This window comes from Martes martes (assembly GCF_963455335.1).
Source record: "Martes martes genome assembly, chromosome: 11".
NCBI lineage: Eukaryota > Metazoa > Chordata > Mammalia > Carnivora > Mustelidae > Martes > Martes martes.
In genome coordinates this window covers 45,925,691-45,942,337 of record NC_137899.1, presented here as the reverse complement: position 1 = coordinate 45,942,337, position 16,647 = coordinate 45,925,691, and the positions used below count along the sequence as shown (strand labels likewise).

The 16,647-nt window shown below is 36.2% G+C and overlaps 1 pseudogene across 1 annotated transcript in view; it reads right to left on the bottom strand.

Annotated features, from left to right (window-relative positions):
- The window catches only part of LOC308351990 (large ribosomal subunit protein uL4-like), a 536,185-nt pseudogene extending 522,239 nt beyond the window's left edge, over positions 1–13,946 (bottom strand). The window contains exon 1 of the transcript in view: positions 13,893–13,946. The product of the transcript in view is annotated as a large ribosomal subunit protein uL4-like (transcript). The remainder of the gene's footprint in view (positions 1–13,892) is intronic.
- Between the last annotated feature and the right edge of the window lie 2,701 nt (positions 13,947–16,647).

The window sequence follows — 16,647 nt, the reverse complement described above, 5'->3', positions numbered from 1 at the left end:
CATAGACTTGAGGGTCTATTTCTGGGCTCTCTATTCTGTTCCATTGATCTATGTGTCTCTTTTTGTACCAGTACTATACTGTCTTGATGATGACAGCTTTGTAATAGAGCTTGAAGTCTGGAATTATGATGCCACCAACTTTGGCTTTCTTTTTCAACCTTCCTCTGGCTATTCGGGGTCTTTTCTGGTTCCATATAAATTTTAGGATTATTTGTTCCATTTCTTTGAAAAAAATGGATGATATTTTGATAGGGATTGCATTAAATGTGTTGATTGCTTTAAGTAGCAGGACATTTTCACAATATTTGTTCTTCTAATCCATGAGCATGGGACATTTTTCCATTTCTTTGTGTCTTCCTCAATTTCTTTCATGAGTACTTTATAGTTTTCTGAGTATAGATTCTTTGCCTCTTTGGTTAGGTTTATTCCTAGGTATCTTATGGTTTTGGGTGCAATTGTAAATGGGATTGACTCCTTAATTTCTCTTTCTTCTCTCTTGTTATTGCTGTATAGAAATGCAGCTGATTTATGTGCATTGATTTTATATCCTGACATTTACTGAAATCCTGTGTGACTTCTAGCAGTTCTGGAATAGGGTCTTTTGGGTTTCCCACATAAAGTATCATATCATCTGCAAAGAGTGATAGTTTGACTTCTTCTTTGCCAATTTGGATGCCTTTAATTTCTTTTTGTTGTCTGATTGCTGAGGTTAGGACTTCTAGTACTATGTTGAATAGCAGTGGTGATAATGGACATTCCTGCTGTTTCTAACCTTAGCAGAAAAGCTCTCCATTTTCCCCCATTGAGAATGATATTTGCTGTGGGTTTTTCATAGATGACTTTGATGATATTGAGGTATGTACCTTCTATCCCTACACTTTGAAGAGTTTTGACCAAGAAAGGATGCTGTAATTGTCAAATGCTCTTTCAGCATCTATTGAGAGTATCATATGGTTCTTGTTCTTTCTTTTATTAATGTATTGTATCACATTGATTGATTTGCGGATGTTGAATCAACCTTGAAGCCCTGGAATAAATCCCACTTGGTCGTGGTGAATAATCCTTTTAATGTACTGTTGGATCCTACTGGCTAGCATTTTGGTGAGAATTTTTGCATCCATGTTCATCAAGGATATTGGTCTGTAATTCTCCTTTTTGATGGGGTCTTTGTCTGGTTTTGGGATCAAGGTAATGCTTACCTCATAAAATGAGTTTGGAAGTTTTCCTTCCAGTTCTATTTTTTGGAACACTTTCAGGAGGTATTAATTCTTCTTCAAATGTCTGGTGGAATTTCCCTGGGAAGCCATCTGGCCCTGGGCTCTTGTTTGTTGGGAGATTTCTGATGACTGCTTCAATGTCCTTACTGGTTATGGGTCTGTTCAGGTTTTCTGTTTCTTCCTGGTTCAGTTTTGGTAGTTTATATGTCTCCAGGAATGCCTCCATTTCTTCCAGATTGTCAAATTTGTTGGCGTAGAGTTGCTCATAGTATGTTCTTATAATTGTTTGTATTTCTTTGGTGTTGGTTGTGATCTCTCCCCTTTCATTCATGATTTTATTAATTTGGGTCCTTTCTCTTTTCTTTTCGTAAGTCTGGCCAGGGGTTTATCAACCTTACTAATTCTTTCAAAGAACCAGCTCCTAGTTTTGTTGATTTGTTCTATTGTTTTTTGTTATTATTGTTTCTGTTTCATTGATTTCTATTCTGATCTTTATGATTCCTCTTCTCCTGCTGGGTTTAGGCTTTCTTTTTTGTTCTTTCTCCAGCTCCTTTAGGTGTAGGGTTAGGTTGTGTATTTGAGACCTTTTTTGTTTCTTAAGAAAGGCTTGTATGGCTATATACTTTCTTCTAAGGACCGCCTTTGCTGTGTCCCAGATTTTGAACCATTGTGTTTTCATTATCATTTGTTTCCATGAATTTTTTCAATTTTTCTTTAATTTCCTGGTTGACCCATTCATTTTTTTAGTAGGATGCTCTATAGCCTCCATGTATTTGGGTTCTTTCCAAATTTCCTCTTGGATTGAGTTCTAGCTTCAGAGTGTTGTGGTCTGAAAATATGCAGGGAATGATCCCAATCTTTTGATACCGGTTGAGACCTGATTTGTGACCCAGGATGTGATCTATTCTGGAGAATGTTCCATGTGCACTAGAGAAGAACGTGTATTCTGTTGCTTTGGGATGGAATGTTCTGAATATATGTGTGATGTCCATCTGGTCCAGTGTGTCATTTAAGGCCTTTATTTCCTTGTTGATCTTTTGCTTGGATGATCTGTCCATTTTGGTGAGGGGAGTGTTAAAGTCCCCTACGATTATTGTATTCTTGTTGATGTGTTTCTTTGATTTTGTTATTAATTGGTTTATGTAGTTGGCTGCTCCCTTCTTAGGGACATAGATACCTAAAATTGTTAGATCTTTTGTTGGATAGACCCTTTGAGTATGATATAGTGTCCTTCCTCATCTCTTATTATATAGTCTTTGGCTTAAAATCTAATTGATCTGATATAAGGATTGCCACCCCAGCTTTCTTCTGATGTCCGTTAGCATGGTAGATTGTTTCCACCCCCTCACTTTAAATCTGGAGGTGTCTTTGGGGATAAATGAGTTTCTTGTAGGCAACATATTGATGGGCTTTGTTTTTTTTTATCCATTCTGATACCCTGTGTCTTTTGATTGGGGCATTTAGCCCATGAACATTCAGGGTAACTATTGAGAGATATGAATTTAGTGCCATTGTATTGCCTGTAAGGTGACTGTTACTGTATATTATCTCTGTTCCTTTCTGATCTACTACTTTTAGGCTCTCTCTTTGCTTAGAGGACCCCTTTCAATATTTCCTGTAGAGTTGTTTTAGAGTTTACAAACTGTTTTATTTTTTGTTTGTCCTAGAAGCTTTTTTTTTTTTAAAGATTTTATTTATTTATTTGATAGACAGAGATCACAAGCAGGCAGAGAGAGTGGAGGAAGCAGGCTGCCTGGTGACCAGGGAGACTGATGTGGGGCTCCATCCCAGGACCCTGGGATCATGACCCAAGCCAAAGGCAGAGGCTTTAACCCACTGAGCCACCCAGACAACCCTGTCCTGGATGCTTTTTATCTCTCCTTTTATTTTCAATAATATCTTAGGTGGATATAGTATTCTTGTCTGCATGTTTTTCTCCTTTAGTGCTCTGAATATATCATGCCAGTTAGTTCTCTGTGGATAAGTCTTCTGCCAATCTAATATTTCTGCTATTTATGTTACAGACTTCTTGTCCCTGGCTGCTTTCAGGATTTTCTCTTTGTCACTAAGGCTTGTATGTTTTAGTATTAGATGACAGGGTGTGGATCTATTCTTATTGATTTTGAGGGGGTTTCTCTGTACCTCCTGGATTTTGATGCTTGTTCCCTTTATCATATTAGGGAAGTTCTCTACAACAATTCACTCCAATATACCTTCTGCCCCCCTCTCTCTTTCTTCTTCTTCTGGAATCCCAATTATTCTAATGTTGTTTCATCTTATGGTATCACTTATCTCTTGAATTCTCTCCTCGTGGTCCAGTAGTTGTTTGTCTCTCTTTTGCTCAACTTTATTCCCCATCATTTGGTCTTCTATATATTATCTCTTCTGCCTCATTATTCTAGCAGTAAGAGCTTCCATTTTTTTATTGCACCTCATTAATAGCTTTTTTGATTTCACCTTGGTTAGATTTTAGTTCTCTTATTTCTCCAGAAAGGGTTTTTATTTCTCCAGACAGTGTTTCTCTATTATTTTCCATGCCTTTTTTGAGCCCAGCTAGCCCCTTGAGAATTGTCATTCTGAACTCTAGATCTGATATATTACCAATGTCCATATTGATTAAGTCCCTAGCCTTTGGTGATGTCTCTTATTCTTTTTTTTGTGGTGAGTTTTTCCACCTTGTCATTTTATCCAGATAAGAATATATGAATGAGAGAATAAAATACTAAAAGGATGACAAAAATCCCTGAAGAATGGGCTTTAATCAAATCAGAAGAGCCCCTAAATCATGGGGACAAGAAAGGGGTAAAAAGAATTTCAAAAAAATAAAGAAAAAGAAAAAGAAAAAAGAAAATATATATATTAGACTGGTGAATAGAACAGAGCCACCCACTTGATTTTGGGAGTGTTTTGGTCTCTTAGAAGAAACTACCTCCCAAAATTTTAAAGAAATATATATATATATATATATATATATACACATACATACATACATACACACACACACACACACACACACAGACATACATACATATATATGTATGTGTGTGTATATATATACACATACACACACATATACACAAAAATAAGGATAAACACAATGGAGGGATGGAATATGACTGTAAAGATGAAAAATTTTAAAAAATTCTAAAATAGAAGTTGATAAGATACATTGTTTGGGAAAAGAAAGAAAAAGAAAGTGTTGAGAATTTCTTCAATCTGCAAACTAGAACAAACCCTGTGCTAGATTTAGGGTATATTTTGATCTGTTAGAAGAAATTGTTTCCCAACGTTTTTTAGAAGAAAAAACACTATGAGTATACAAAAGATAACGTTAGATACAATGAAGGACAAAATATGGCTATAATAATAAAGGTTCAAAAAGATTTTTTTTAAGAAAGGTATTGTTAAGATAAACTAGTTATAAAATGTTAAAAGAGGAAAGAGGAAAAGTTAAAAACATTAGAATAAGAAAAAAATAAAATTAGAAAAATTAATTAATTTTGCAAGATTAAGGAATCATGGGGAGAAAGCCATGAATTCCATGCTTTGTTTTCCCATATCTCTGGAGTTCCACTCTTCTACTTGATCAGTGGGCTTGGTCTTGGCTGGATTTCTTGCTGATCTTCTGGGAGAGGGGCCTGTTGTAGTAATTCTCAAGTGTCTTTGCCCAAGGCGGAATTGCACAATCCTTGCCAGGGGCCGGGCTAAGTAATCTGCTCTGGTTTGCTCTTGGGAGCTTTTGTTCCCTGAATGCTTTCTGTAGATTTCTGGAGGACAGGAATGAAAATGGTGGCCTCCCCATCTCTGGCCCGGAGGACCTGAGAGCTTGGGGCCCCACTCTTCAGTGTGCCCCTAGAGAAAAGTGCCCAATGACTCCTGTCTCCCTGGTCTCCACCTGCACTCCCAGCTCACACTGCCTGTCACTGTGCGTTTCTGTCTCTGGCACACAGCCCTGTTTGGAGTCTCCAAACCCAGCAGATCCCTGCCACTCTTCCGGGAGGGTGTCTCCCCATATCTGCTACTTGTGGGGTTCCTGCTCAAAGAGCAGTGGTCTGTCTGTGCTACAGACCACAGTTTAAGGTAACCCAGGCAAGAACTCACTCCTCTGCTCTGTCACTGTAGTCGGCTTCCCTGCTATGATACCTGTGAGCTCTGCTACACTCAGACACCCCCAATCCTTTTGTGACCCCGCATGGCCTAAGACCACGCTGTCCCCAGGAGGACTCCACCCCTGCTTTGCCTCTGGAGCGATGTCCCTCAGTGGAGCAGACTTCTAAAAGTTCTAATTTCGTGCTCTGCGTCTCTGCCACTTGCCGGGAGCCAGCACCTCCCCCCGTGGCCTATCTTCCTGATGTTTAGGATTCACTTCTCCTCAGGTCCTACCTTTCAGAAAGTTGTCGATTTTCTGTTCCTAGAATTGCTGCTCTTCTCTCTTCTATCCCCTGTTGGATTTGTAAGTTTTTTGAATTGTTTGATAACTATCTAGCTGAACTCCTGCTACCTGATGTCCTCTCAGCCTCCTACTTCTCCACCATCTTGACTCCTCCTGTCTCCTATAATATTTTTAAGAAATATGCCACCTTAAGAGAGATATTTACTTTGACTAGAAAACTATCTGTTCATCTAAGAACAAATGATCTTGAACTAAGGTTTATATTATAATGGATGTATAGTGGTTTATTTCTTTTGGAATTGTATTTTTATGTCTTTGGAGTTTGTTTTAGATAATTGGATTTTTTTTTTCTGAGTGGAGGTTTTTTGTTTTTGTTTTTGTTTTACAATTCATTATGAAAGTGAAGCAACCACTTTCTTGATTATATTACTTGTGAATGTTTCTAAACTTCTCAAACCTACGATGGTGTTTTAAGGAGTATTGAATTTCAGCATTATCTTTGTGTTTTTTTTTAAAGATTTTTTTTATTTATTTGACAGACAGAGATCACAAGTAGGCAGAGAGGCAGGCAGAGAGAGAGAGAGGAGGAAGCAGGCTCCCCGATGAGCAGAGAGCCCGATGCGGGGCTTGATCCCAGGACCCTGGGATCAGGACCTGAGCTGAAGGCAGAGGCTTTAACCCACTGAGCCACCCAGGTGCCCCTATCTTTGTGTTTTTGAGTATATAAACAAGTTTTTGTGCAATATATTTCCCTAGAACCTAGCAACTTGGATTTTCTACATATAAACCCATCGAAAGTGAAAATTTCTATCAAAATACTATTTTGACATCACTACTTTTTATACAACTATTAAGTACTGAGATGTAGAATTATATGCTTTTTGTTGTTGTTATAAAAGAACTTGACTTCCCCCCAGGAAATCCAGAATTTCCTAATCTGTCAGCAAAAAAATCCTAACAAGTGAATTTACTTATTGAGTTCCAAAGTTCTGAATTGTTTGGATAGTTCTCCGTGTGTGTGTGTGTGTGTGTGTGTGTGTGTGTGTGTGTGTGTGATATTCCTCTAAATTAAACTTCATTATTTTTGATGTCTAAGATCCATAATGATTCTAAGGAGCATCAAAACATAGCTCAAGAAGGTCAATCTGATATAAAAGGAATCACTTTAGTGAATATAATATAATTGAAATTATAATATCATTGAAATATATTATCATTGATATCATTGAAGTTATATTCAGAGTATCTGTATGTTTGTGAGTATACATTAATAGCTCACTATGTTCTCAAAAGGATTCATGACCCCAAAATGTTAGACACAAAAATCCAGACAAATCAAACTTTAAGAGCTTTCTCTTCTGCTTTCCTCAACAATATATAAATTTAGTTAAAGTGAATATCAGGGGCAGTCTTGAATGGCAAAGAGGAGTGTAGAGGAGGGAAATGTGCAGAGAAAGGGAACTTATTGCTGAAAAGCTAACCTCAATCTTGCCTGATACTGGGATAGATTGCCTGGGTTTAGTATATATATGTATGTGGGTGCTTGAATTCTTTCAGGACTAACTCCTGATGCATTTTCCTGAATTCCAGGAGCTCAGATGTCTTTAGTGGAGGACACTAATCACAATGAGCTTCTGTTTTCATGGTTTAGGACAGTGTGAAAACTTGTGATCCTGAAAATGAGAAAACAGTGAGAGCTCATGTTGTCCACAGGATGACCAATACTATACCATAAAAAGTGGATCCAGCCCATGTTTTTGAAAGACCATGTTCTTTGGAGGGTAAAAATCTTGGTTCAAATAACTAAACGTGTAGGCTTAATATCTTTTAGCTTTAATTCTCTTGCATGTTTAACAGGCAAAATAACATCTACTTTGAAAATTTATAGTGAGGATTAAATAATATGATGTATGGAAAGGAGCTAGCACACCCCCCAGGACCTAAAATTCCAACTATACATTTCTTCCTAATCCTTACATGTTACATTTTTAGTATTTAACGTATAAGGCTGCTTTAAAAACAAACAAAAAGCCTGCTTTTAGCTCTTAATACTGAATCAATATGATTATCGAGAAATTTGGGAAGTCTGCAATGACCATATTGCTATGGTGTAGTATCAAAATTAATCAGTTTCCATCTGTCTTTGTTTGGTGATACTACTTGATCAGACATCACATATTATTTCTGAAGAGTGTCTCCTGCTGCTCTTGCACTGTCTGCTGGTTTTATTGCTTGCCCAAGAGAGATAATATTTCCTTTGGAAATATGAATGAACTGGTTAAAAAAATGATTTGCTTGTAGCTGATTCTATAGGACAAGCTTACCTGATAACCAAATGTTTTTGAATTGCTGAAGTCTAGCAAGAGAAAAAAAAAATTCTAATATACATATTATTTTATATAGGGAAACATTTGTCTTACTGAAAAACCTTGCCAAGTAATAATTATTAGCAACTTCAAAAAGATGCACAGGGTTTAATGCTTCTTTTAGCAACTAAAACATCTGCTCACTTGTATGAGAATTCATTCATTTACTCACTCACTTAAGCAATATTTATTGAGTATCTATAAGATATGAGTCACTACCATTATCTCATTGTTTTTTTAGAGTAGTATTTGGAAGAATCAAATTTGAAATATTGATAACTGAAGATTTTATATATGTAGGCACTATATATATGCAGTATAAACAGTATACAGTATATACTAAACTATACATATAAGTTATATAAACTATATATATATATTATTATATACATATATATATTCTTAACTGATTTCAGTTCAATTCAGTTCACCAATTGAATTGAAAAATTGCTAGATGTTCTGTGGATAGCAGCTCCTTTTCCATGCAATGTACAATTCAACATTGTGTATAAATTGTGAAATGTATGTGCAAATGGACAAGGACTGAAAAGAAGCTTGAAAAGTGAAAGCAGTTACTATGCTAAGATGGCAGAAATTTTAAGGTATTTTTCTTAGTTTTAAAATTTGTCAATAAAGGCATTATGAATTGAATTGTGCCCTCTTTTTTTTTTTTTTTTAAAGATTTTATTTATTTATTTGACAGAATCACAAGCAGGCAGAGCAGGCAGAGAGAGACGGGAAAGCAGGCTCCCTGCTGAGTAGAAAGCCTGATGTGGGGCTCGATTCCAGGACCCTGACAACATGACCTGAGCTGAAGGCAGAGGCTTACCCACTGAGCCACCCAGGCACCCCAAATTGTGTCCTCTTAAAATTCACAATTTGAAATCCTAACCCTGTGAATCTTAAAACTTGACTGTATTTGGAGATAGGATCTTTAAAGTGATAATTAAGTTAAAATGAGGTAATTAGGGTGGCCTTTAATTCAGTGTCCTTGTAAGAAGAGAAAATTGGGACACAGACATATACAGAGGGAAGACTATGTGAAGACATAGGTAGAAGATTGCTGTCTACAAGCCAAGACGAGAGACCTCAGAAGAAGCTAATTCTGCCGCCACCTTGATTTTGGTCTTCTAGCCTCCAGAAACCATGAGAAAATACATTTCTGTTATTTGAACCACTCCATCTGTAGTACTTTGTTATAGCAGCCCTAGCAAACTAACACAGATGACAATATAAATGGTAAGAAAAAATCTTGGAAAAGATCTTTTACATTGTTTACCAGGTGTTAACAACCCTGAGTTTCACTGTTAATTTCCCATTTACTTGTTCTGTGACCTGCAAGTCACACATAGCTTTGAGTAAAATCAACTTACCTGTGAATTAGGAAGAGTATCCTTTTCCTTTATGTAATATGATGGTTCTAAAGAACAAATGGTATGTGATTTGCAAACTTGCCGTAGACCCTTAAGAACCATGCATAGATGAGAGATATTGACTTGGTAAATGATAATGTTTTTGAATTTCATATAAATGTGCACAGCCTATGCCCAAGTCTGTAATTCTATGGAACGACAGTTCCAGGAAAGTCAAGGGTCTTCAGTGGGCTAATAAACATTCATTTTTCATCTTACAATTGAAATAAAAATGGTACCCAATGATTTATTTAATTGTGATTTTCCTGTTCATGCACTGTTCATATTTGGTCAGTGACAATATACCTTCAACAATGGGGCATTTTACTTAAAAGGAATTCTCTTGTTCATGTCAACCATCCCTGTCTTCAAGCAAGATGCAATCTAAGTATTCTAGGTAGGATGGCATTTATTTTGTTAATAAAAAAAGAAGGAAAAGCAACTATTAAAAAACATCATTACAGAGTAAAGCCAGCTTTAGTTTGGACTGTACTTCTTGCACAAATATGGAACATAAACGACATGTGCAAGAAGTACATGTCATTTTATGAAGTCCAAGAAGGAGAGAGGGAACTGAAGAGCTTGCTGGAAATGTTTGGTCAGTTGATTGAAGTGAAAAAGAATAAGGGAGTACTGTGCAAACTAAAATGATGTCTCAGTGGTAGATAAGGGATAAGGGACCCAGGGCAAAATGAGTATGGTTTGAATACTGAACCCAAATCAGAGTGGGTAACCTGATCACTTTCTTTGTAAGCATTTCTTTTTTAATCTTATATTTTCTCTTTTATTCTCCCTCTGGCATCTCTGCTTTTTTATTTGAGAACTCTGCAATTGACCTTCATGACTTCATTTTCCAATTCACATGCAGCTATCACAAATGGAAAGACTTGAATCTGAACTCTAGCCGACAGGGAAGAACATTTTTATTTCAGTAATTCAAATAGAACTGGCTGTTATTAATGAAATATAGTCACTGAAAGAAAGATTTCAACCTTACAAGCAAGTCAGGTAGACCCAGAAAGTAACTTTTTTCAAAGCGGGTAAGCAAAAATATTTTGCTCCTATTATGGAGGATGCTTTTGCAAACTAAACATTACTGTTCCCAGAGATTAAGTGACCTATTAGTGATTTGAAATTTACTTAAGAAAGGCTATTTAAATAGATAAAATCAGGAAGTCAAAAAATTATCGAAGGCAGGAAAATGGAAGTCTAATGCAAAGTAAATATATTATCACAGGTAGCAACTTGGATAAATCTTAAAAAAGGTTACAGTTGACTGAGAAAAGCAAGCTATGAAGTGATGTATATGATATAACTATATTTTTGAAAATATTTAAAAATAAATATTTTAAAACATCACATGTACATTTGTGGTAAACAATATGCATGGAAATGATAACATAAATGTTAGGTACTGATTACTTCAGCGAAGAGAGGATTGGGGGCAAGTGAAGCATTTGATGTATTTATAACTTTTTTATACAAGAATATTACTTTTATACAAGAATATTACTATTAATATTTTATACAAGAATATTACTATTTTATTGAAAAATCTAAAAAATCCCAATATTATTAATCTCAGAGCTAGTAGTGACCACTACCAATAAACCTTACAGACTTAGACAACTTGTACATTTTGATACATTCTTAATTATGGTACAAAAATCATTAAGAAACTTGTAAAATCAAATATAAAACATCTTCTATAAAAGACTTTGGAGTAGTTCATATGCCAAAGTGTGATAAAATGGTTTGTGAGTAATGCAGTATAGTATCTTCTTATTAGTGATATAATTAATGTGAAGCCTCACATAAAAAAGCCGGATTTTTCTCCCAAACTTATTTTATATTATAAACCCTTGGTAATTTTTAACTAATCTGGCCATTATCATTTCTGCTGTCACTCCCATTCTAACATCCTGAGGAAGGTAGGAAGGCTCTGTCCCACAAACCAAACATCATCTTATATTGTCACCAAATAGAAAAAAAGATTTAACTTCTCACTAAGCAACTGAATCCTGTTGCAATAAGACTTAATGCTATTCTCATTATTCTAGATATCCTAGGAAAAGTTATTTCCAACTAAGGGACAAGATGTCTTGACTTTCCAAAGGTAGGGGTTTCTTCTGATTCCATTTTTAGAAATAAATAGGATTAAAAAAGAAAAGAAATAAATAGGATTCAAATGAAACTTGGCATCTGGGAAAAAACTACAACATTGATTTTTTTAACCCATTTTGGGAAATAAACATTAGAGAAGAGACTTTTAACAATTCTGATACATTCTGAATGTGATAATTTAGGCAACTAAATAAATACTGACGCTTATCTGGAGACACTTAACCTTTGTCTCACATACTTCCTTATTATTAAGGTGCATTCTTATTTCTTAAAAGAAATCTGAAGAAAATATGGTAACATATTTTCTTATGTTAAATCTAGGTGATAGGCTCATGGATATCTTTTTCATTACCTTATGGATGTTTCTAATATTTTTTATGTTAAATGTAGGTGGTAGGTTCATGGGTATCTTTTTCATTATTTTCTGGGTGTTTGGAATATTTTCAAAGTATAACTAGAGTCTGTACAATTTGTGGGTTTTGTGGTGCAGTTTGCAATATATATTCATTAGTACATAGGTTTGTCTGCTTTCAAAAAGGCAAAAGAAACACACCCAGATAGTCTCTTCTGTACATTTTGGCATGCTATTTGCAAATGATATGCATTACTGTAAAGTGAAGCAACACAATATAGCAGGAATGGTAAGAGCATGAGCCCTGGAATCTGACAGACCTAGTACTGAGTTCCAACTTCAACATTTAATAGCTTAGGAAAATAATTTGACTTCTTTGAGCCTCTGTATATGGGAATACAGTTGACCCTTGAACTATGTGGAGGTTATGGGCAGTCAAAAATCTGCCTATAACTTTTTTAAAAAGATTTTTTAATTTATTTGACACAGAGAGAGAGAGAGATCACAATCAAAAAGAGAAGCAGGAAGAGGGAGAGGGAATAAATCTGCCTATAACTTTTGATTCTACCCAATTTTAACTACTGATAGCCTACTATTGACTAGAAGTCTTACATAAACAGTTGATTAACACATATTTTGTAATTTAATATATTATATATGGTATTCTTACAATAAAGTAAGCTAGAGAAAAGAAAATATTATTAAGAAAATCATAAGGAAGAGAAAATACATTTACAATACTGTACTGAATTTATCAAAAAAGTTTACTTAGAAGTAGACCCCTATAGTTCAAACCCATGTTGTTCAAGGGTCAGCCATAAAGCTACCCACCACATGGTGTAGTTGTAAGGACTGAATATGACAGGAGAGGTCAAGTGTTCCAGCACAGTGACTGCTGTACAGAGTAAACAGTAACTGGTAGCTATTAATGAGTCTATCAATGTCATTATCATTTTTCGTTTGTTTTTATACATCTTTAGAAGGATACTCCATTTTATTTCTTTTATTTTTGTTTTTTTAAATGATTTTATTTATGTATTTTTCAGAGAGAGAGAGTGCATGCGTGCATGAGTGAGCACAAGCAGGGGGAACAGCAGGCAGAGGGAGAAGCAGGCTCCCAGGGAGCCAGATGCAGGGCTCAATCCCATGGCCCTGGGATCATGACCCGAGCTGAAGGCAGATGCTTAACCCACAGAACCCCACAGGAGTCCCAAGGATACTCCATTTTATTTATTTATTTTTTTCTTTTTCTTTTTAAAAAATTAATTAATTAATTTTTTATAGACATATAATGTATTTTTATCCCCAGGGGTGCAGGTCTGTGAATCGCCAGGTTTACACACTTCACAGCACTCACCATAGCACATACTCTCCCCAATGTCCATAACACCACCCCTCTCTCCCAACCCCCCTCCCCTCAGCAACCCTCAGTTTGTTTGGTGATATTAAGAGTCACTTATGGTTTGTCTCCCTCCCGATCCCATCTTGTTTCATTTATTCTTCTCCTATCCCCCTAACCCCCCATGTTGCATCTCCACTTCCTCATATCAGGGAGATCATATGATGGTTGTCTTTCTCACATTGACTTATTTCACTAAGCATGATACCCTCTAGTTCCATCCATGTTGTCGCAAATGGCAAGATTTCATTTCTTTTGATGGCTGCATAGTATTCCATTGTGTATATATACCACATCTTCTTTATCCATTTATCTATTGATGGACATTTAGGTTCTTTCCATAGTTTGGCTATTGTGGACATTGCTGCTATAAACATTCGGGTGCACATGCCCCTTCAGATCACTATGTTTGTATCTTTAGGGTAAATACCTAGTAGTGCAATTGCTTGGTCATAGGGTAGCTCTATTTTCAACTTTTGAGGAACCTCCATGCTGTTTTCCACAGTGGTTGCACCAGCTTGCATTCCCACCAACAGTGTAGGAGGGTTCCCCTTTCTCTGCATCCTCGCCAGCATCTGTCATTTCCTGACTTGTTAATTTTAGCCATTCTGACTGGTGTGAGGTGGTACCTCATTGTGGTTTTGATTTGTATTTCCCTGATGCTGAGTGATGTGCAGCACTTTTTCATGTGTCTGTTGGCCATCTGGATGTCTTCTTTGCAGAAATGTCTGTTCATGTCTTCTGCCCATTTCTTGATTGGATTATTTGTTCTTTGGATGTTGAGTTTGATAAGTTCTTTATAGATTTTGGACACTAGCCCTTTATCTGATATGTCATTTGCAAATATCTTCTCCCATTCTGTCAGTTGTCTTTTGGTTTTGTTAACTGTTTCCTTTGCTGTGCAAAAGCTTTTGATCTTGATGAAATCCCAATAGATCATTTTTGCCCTTGCTTCCCTTGCCTTTGGCAATGTTCCCAGGAAGAAGTTGCTGCGGCTGAGGTCGAAGAGGTTGCTGCCTGTGTTCTCAAGGATTTTGATAGATTCCTTTCTCACATTGAGGTCCTTCATCCATTTTGAGTCTATTTTCATGTGTGGTGTAAGGAAATGGTCCAATTTCATTTTTCTGCATATGGCCGTCCAATTTTCCCAACACCATTTGTTGAAGAGACTATCTTTTTTTCATTGGACATTCTTTCCTGCTTTGTCGAAGATTAGTTGACCATAGAGTTGAGGGTCTATTTCTGGACTCTCTATTCTGTTCTATTGATCTATGTGTCTGTTTTTGTGCCAGTACCATGCTGTCTTGATGATGACAGTTTTGTAATAGAGCTTGAAGTCCGGAATTGTGATGCCACTAACTTTGGCTTTCTTTTTCAATATTCCTTTGGCTAATTCGAGGTCTTTATGGTTCCATATAAATTTTAGGATTATTTGTTCTATTTCATTGAAAAAAAGTTGATGGTATTTTGATAGGGATTGCATTAAATGTGTAGATTGCTTTAGGTAGAATAGACGTTTTCACAATATTTGTTCTTCCAATCCATGAACATGGAACACTTTTCCATTTCTTTGTGTCTTCCTCAATTTCTTTCATGAGTACTTTATAGTTTTCTGAGTACAGATTCTTTGCCAGTTCGGTTATGTTTATTCCTAGGTATCTTATGGTTTTGGGTACAGTTGTAAATGGGATTGACTCCTTAATTTCACTTTCTTCTCTCTTGCTGTTGGTGTATAGAAATGCAACTGATTTCTGTGCACTGATTTTATATCCTGACACTTTACTAAATTCCTGTATGAGTTCTAGGAGTTTTGTCGTGAAGTCTTTTGGGTTTTCCACATAAAGCATCATATCATCTGCAAAGAGTGAGAGTTTGACTTATTTGCTGATTTGGATGCCTTTTATTCTTTTTGTTGTCTGACTCCTGAGGCTAGGACTTCTAGTACTATGCTGAATAGCAGTGGTGATAGTGGACATCCCTGCCATGTTCCTGATATTAGGGGAAAAGCTCTCAGTTTTTCCCCATTGAGAATGATATTCGCTGTGGGTTTTTCATAGATGGCTTTGATGATATTGAGGAATGTACCCTCTATCCCACCACTGTGAAGAGTTTTGATCAAGAAAGGATGCTGTACTTTGTCGAATGTTTTTTCAGCATGTATTGAGAGTATCATATGGTTCTTGTTCTTTCTTTAACATTGATTGATTTGCAGATGTTGAACCAAACTTGCAGCCCTGGAATAAATCCCACTTGGTCGTGGCAAATAATCCTTTTAATGTACGTTGGATCCTATTGGCCAGTATTTTGGTGAGAATTTTCACATCTGTGTCATCAAGGATATTGGTCTGTAATTCTCCTTTTTGATGGAGTCTTTGTCTGTTTTGGGGATCAAGGTAATGCTGGCCTCATAAAATGAGTTTGGAAGTTTTCCTTCCATTTCTATTTTTTTGGAACAGTTTCAGAAGAATAGGTATAAATTCTTCTTTAAATGTTTGGTAGAATTACCCTGGGAAGCTGTCTGGTCCTGGACTCTTGTTTGTTGGGAGATTTTTGATTACAGCTTCAATCTCCTTACTGGTTATGGGTCTGTTCAGGTTTTCTATTTCTTCCTGGTTCAGATTTGGTAGTTTCTATGTTCTAGGAATGCATCCATTTCTTCCAGATTGTCAAATTTGTTGGCGTAGAGTTGCTCATAATATGACCTTATAATTGTTTATATTTCTTTGGTGTTGGTTGTGATCTCTCCTCCATCATTCATGATTTTATTTATTTGGGTCCTTTCTCTTTTCTTTTCATAAGTCTGGCCAGGGGTTTATCAATCTTATTAATTCTTTCAATGAACCAGCTCCTAGTTTCGTTGATTTGGTCTAGTGTTTTTTTGGTTTCTGTTTGATTGATTTCTGCTCTGATCTTTATGATTTCTCTTCTCCTGTTGGGTTTAGATTTTCTTTGTTGTTCTCTCTCCAGCTCCTTTAGGTGTAGGGTTAGGTTGTGTATTTGAGACCTTTCTTGTTTCTTGAGAAAGGCTTGTATTGCTATATATTTTCCTCTCAGGACTGCCTTTGCTGTGTCCCGCAGATTTTGAATCATTGTGTTTTCATTATCATTTGTTTCCATGAATTTTTTTCAATTCTTTAATTTCCTGGTTGACCCATTCATTCTTTAGAAGGATGCTGTTTACTCTCCTTGTATTTGTGTTCTTTCCAAATTTCCTCTTATGATTGAGTTCTAGCTTCAGAGCATTGTGGTCTGAAAATATGCAGGGAATGATCCCAATCTTTTGATACCGGTTGAGACCTGATTTGTGACCCAGGATGTGATCCTGGAGAATGTTCCATGTGCACTAGAGAAGAACGTGTATTCTGTTGCTTTGGGATGGAATGT